The sequence below is a fragment of the Triticum aestivum genome, chromosome 2A (assembly GCF_018294505.1).
Source record: "Triticum aestivum cultivar Chinese Spring chromosome 2A, IWGSC CS RefSeq v2.1, whole genome shotgun sequence".
Taxonomy (NCBI): domain Eukaryota; kingdom Viridiplantae; phylum Streptophyta; class Magnoliopsida; order Poales; family Poaceae; genus Triticum; species Triticum aestivum.
Window position 1 is genome coordinate 781,608,643 of NC_057797.1, and position 5,228 is coordinate 781,613,870.

Here is a 5,228-nt window from a genome sequence, read left to right on the forward strand (position 1 = left end):
GAGCTCCCGGCGTCAGAGAAGAGCGGCGAGCCCGAAAACAGAGAGATGGCGCGGGGAGAGGACGGGACGATGCAGCCCGGTCCAAGCTCCACGGCGTGCCATGGGAGCGGCGGCGCACCCAGGACACGAAGGACGGAGGCGAGCTGCCGCCCGCCCCGGCGTCCCCGACCGCGACCAGCCGACGGCGCCGCACCATCCCCACGCCCGCAGCCCAGAGGCAGGTCGTGAAGGACGGGAAGATTGTGGGCGAAGGGGGCGGAGGGGGGCAGAAGAAAGGGATGTAGACGCCGTCGCGGGAGAAGGAGTCAGCGGCGTCCCAGACCCGGATAGGCCAAACGGAGACCACGCGGGCCCCCCAGCGACCTCCAAGAGGCCATACGTCGCAGGGCACGTCGCGCGGGCTCCGAAGACGGACGACCACCCTGACCATGGCGAGCTCCCGACCAGCAAGGATGAGGGGGTCGATCTCGAGCACCTTGGCGAAGGGAGCAAACGCCGCAGCGAGGCCGACGGGGTTGATGAATTCTGCGGCGAAGCCAGTCGCCGCCAGGAGAGCGCAGGGGCCAACATGAAAGTCGACCCTCCCAAACTCCTCCTCACGGTGCAGCTCGATGCGGGCACCCTCATGCCTAAAAGGCTGTCGGCCCATCGCTTCCTCGCGGTCCGCAGCAGAGGCGAACCGGAGGTACATGGAACCGACGGAGGACGGCACCGTCTCCGGGAGGATGTGGCCGATGAAGCGCAGGAGGGCGGCCTGGACGGCCGCGGTGTCGTTGTGGAAGGCGTTGGGCGGCTCGATGGTGACCACGGCCAGCCGCATAGCCGCATCGATGTCTCCCTCTGGCATGAAAACTTCGATGGAGTCTGGGCGCTGTGACTCGGCGGCAAAGGAGCCGTCGGAGGAGCGGGAGGAGAAGGACGACCCCGACAGCTCTAGGGGGGAGGCCTCTCCATCCACCCCGGCGCCATCCACCGCAACAGCAGGGGCAGGGGCAGGCACCGGGGCGCCCACAGGCTGCAGGGGCACCGGCTGAGGGTACCCGTTAACGGGGGAGGACGGGGCCGGGGACGGTGGCGGGGAGGAGACCACCGCCGTCGTGGAGATGTCCCGGAAACGCGGCCCGTCGATGGCTCCCGGCTCTAAGACGGCGGCGTTGTCCCTCTCCTCCAAGGCAAGGGCGGGCATGGCAGCAGCTAGACTGGCCAGGTGAGAGGTGGTGCGGAGGCGGGCCGAGGGGTACGGGGTGGGAGCCCGACGCGCCGATGGGGGCGGAGGCGGCGGCGGGGGAGTACGGCGGGGAGGGGAGGCAGCAGAGGCGGGAAGAGCGGGCAGCGAGCGGCGAGAGGCCATGGCGCAACGAGGCGAGCCGGCGCGGTGCCCTGAGACCCTGCAGCGCCGGCAGTGAACGGGGTCTCGACAGTCACGCACGCGGTGGAGCTCGGAGAGGCAACGAAAACAGCCTGAGCGCGAGAGTGGCGGGATGGGGCATTGGATTTTGTTCCTAGGTTTTGGCCGGGGAGGGGAGAGGAGCGCTTCTCTGTACGTCCCCGCGGCGGTGGTTGGCGAAATAAACGCAGCGGGCCCCGGCGCCGCGAGGTAGTCAACCTCAAGGCAGTCAATGCCTGGGCGACAACCGGAAACGCCAGTCGCGTTGTCGCTGGACGGGAAGGCAGGGGTCGTCGGCCGTGCAGGAGCATGATCTCCCGCGGCCCCACCAGAAGCGCGCAACGAATCAGAGGGCGAAACGTCGTCCGGGGGAAGGGGGGGCAAGCCAGAGCCATTTAACCTGGACGCGATGGGACGCCAGATAGGCATGAGGCCACGCCGCCTACGACAGCGCTCCCCCGCATTAACGCCAGGGGGCTTGGATTTGAATTCGGGACGAGCCACCCATGCCTAAGCCTTCCGCGCAGCCGCACGGGCCCCACGCAAGGAGACATGGAGAGAGAGGTTGATCGCTGTCATGAGCCCCGGGCCAACGGCGGCGACGAACTGCGCGACGGCAACGCTAGTGACGCGGACGGAGAAGATGAGGGTAGCCACCGGGGTGGCGACAAGGGTCTCGCTGGGATCACAGAAGAAGTAGGAAAGGAGGTCGGCGACCGTGGCCGCCGTGAAACACGCTGACGGGAACGGCGCGACCACCCAGAGGACCCCCGACGGGACTCCGCCGGGGAGAGCGGGGGAAACCCCGGAAAGGAAGGAAGACTGAACACGGGCGTGGAAGGCGATACCTGGTCGCGGAACGATGCTGGTGCGGGTGCAGGGGGGTCGGCGTCGGCAGGGGACAGCACAAGTCCACCGCCAATGGCGGAGCCATCAGCAGCGGTCCGGGAGGTGGTGGTGGCTACAGAAGTGGAGGGAGGGGAGGCGGCACGGATGCCCGCGGGGCGCCCAGCGGGTCGCCCTTAGAGTCGCCCTCAGAGACTACCATCTTCCGAGCTACTTTCTCTCAGTGAGTGAACAACTACATTTCTTTTTTTGTCATGACAATAGTATTAGTACTATATTTTTTTTGTTACTGGATCTATCCGCTGGGAGATGGTAGCTCGGGATATCTTCAACCGGTTTGGATGGCGGTCATGTAATAGGATAGGCAATTAGTTTCCCTATCTATTTTTAGCCAGCCGGTTGTGGCATCTTTTTTTGGGCTAGCTTGTGTATCTAGCCGTCGGTCGCTCTGGGTGAGCTGCATTTATCTTTTGCTTGATGTTTGGCTCGAGACTTTGGAACCTTGTGGACACCTTTATTAATAAGATGGCTGTATGCATCTTTCTGATGCAGAGGCCGGGGAGACCCCCCTTTTCGGAAAAAATAGTATTAGTACTACCGAATTACTGATTGGTGCGGAGCCAGAAATTAAACAAGAGAAGAAGGAGGAGACAAGGATCACAAAAATAACACTCCCTCTGTTCCTTATTATAGTGCGTATAGACTGGGGCTCTCATACCAACGAATGTGCTGGCCATTATACTTTGGACGAGAAAGCCCATCCTTTACCGCATGTGACCCACCACCCCATGTGCATGCTGCTGTGGGAGTAACTCTTCCAGCGATTTGAGTGAAGGTTAGTTTGGTCTAAAATTGCAAACGCGTACTACAATCTGGAATTTTGGCAAAAAAGTTATACGCACTATAATAAGGAACGGAGGGAGTAGTAGCTAGCTAGGGATGAATTGGACCTTGAGAGCAAAATTGGTAAGGTATCGACTAGCCTAGCCATTTACACTTTGTGTAGCTTGGATTCGAAAGGGTGTCTTCTTCGGTTGTCTCTTTCATCCTTAACTCACACATCTCCAGTGAATTAAAATATTAGATGACACGTCCATTCAGTACGTACATAAATGGACGGCAGTACTGCAATTCTACCGAACTGTCGATGAGAGTAATCAGACACTCGTACGACTACAATATACCGTACTGGCAAGGGGCCGGGTACGTGCATTTCTTCAACGCACACGTTGTGCGTTCTTGTCCCCTAAAAAAACACGTTGTGCGTTGTTGTCCCCTAAAAAAAACAAGAACACGTTGTGAAGCAGTATGCATGCATGCACGCGTATGCTGGTCTCACATCGTCTGGTGCAGTGGTATTTACATTTTATTATGCAGAGGGACAATAGTCTGTGTGATAGTTGGAGGATCGCTAGGAAATCGAACCAACCGGACTCTTTTGCAGGAGTAGTCTACTTAGTGCATCTCTAACCGTTGGCCCCTAGGGGGCGTCTAAAAGCGCCGTCTGAGGGTGAGCCGGAGCAAAAAATGACCCTGGGGCGAGTCGGTCCCGAAGGCCGCCCTCAGGTGCGTATTAAAAAACAAAAAAAAGAACGTTCGGCAAAGTTATGATAAAAACTAGTTAAATTTCGGCCAAACATGGCAAATTTCGGCGAAATTCGTCCAAACATTACATTAACCTAATCTAAAAAAAAGAAAGGGGCTGAAGTCGTTGCCGCCATCATCGTCGTCGGCCTTCTCCTCCTTGACGCGGGTGCCCCTGCTGGACCCCTACCCGGCGTCGCCATGGCGAACAGGCGGCGGCGCGTCGTCGTCGTCGTCGCTGTCGCATAAGACGACGACCCCGCCTTCCTCGCGGCCGCGTCGGCGCTCCTCGAAGCGGCGTAGGGCGGCGCGCTGGCGCTCCTTCTCCTTCTGCCGGCGCGCCTTCTCCATCGCAATGGAGTCCTGGCGCGCCCATTCAAGGGTCGCGTCGTCGTCGTCGAACTCCGCCTTCACCGGCGCCAGCCCCGGCTCCGTCTTCACCGGCGCCAGCCCCGACTCCGTTTTTGGCTTGACGAAGCGCGGAGGAACCGGCGAGGAGGAGGCGCGCCGGCCGCCCTCGTTGATGACGATGCCGACGCTGCGAGTGCGCCGCCCGAGCGGCGTCTCCGCCGCGGGCTCGGCCTTGACGCCGAGCAGCGACGGAGAGCCGGAGGAGTGTGAAGAAGAACGCGATGAGGAGGAAGAAGAGGAGGCGCCGAACCTCCTTGACGCCCATGGCCCAACGCGTCGGTGCTGCGCCGAGGCGGCCACCCTCGCCGGGGGGTACGCCAACGGCGGGTCGTTGCCGCCCTCGAGGTACGTGAGCGCGCCCTCGAGCGTGCGGCCGGGGACGCCCCACCAGAGGTGGCGCCCCTCGCTGTTCTGCCGGCCGCCGACCACCGGCGCGCCGTTGGTGGACGCCAAGCGCTGCTGCTGGCGGCGCTCGAAATACGCCGCCCAGGCCGCGTGGTTGTCGGCGGCGTACTGGGGGAGGGAGAGTTGGGCGTCGGTGAGGGACGCGCGCATGATCTCGACCTCCTCGGCGAAGTAGTTCGGCTTCGCCACGGCGTCGGGCAACGGGGGAATGGGCACTCCCCCGGCGCTGAGCCTCCACCCTGTTGGCCCGGCGCGCATGTCCGGCGGCCCCGGGATGTTCGCCTGGAACAGGAGCCAGGACTCCTGTTCGCGGAGCGAACGACGGCCGAAGCCGTTGGCCGCCGCCTTGTCTCCAGGGAAGCGTTCCGCCATGGCGACGGCGGCGTTGGGCGGGCTCGGGAGAGGTAGAGGGAGGGGCTGGGCGGCGGCGCTCGGGAGAGGCAGGGAGAGGGAGGGGCTGGACGGCGGCGAGGGGCGGGGCTGGTGTGGGCACAGGCGAGTGGAGGCCGCCGACTTTTATAGCCGGGCCGCGCCCATGTGTACGTGTGCGAGGAAGGGGAGGCTTCGGTGCACCGTCCCGTGACGCGCCGCCCCT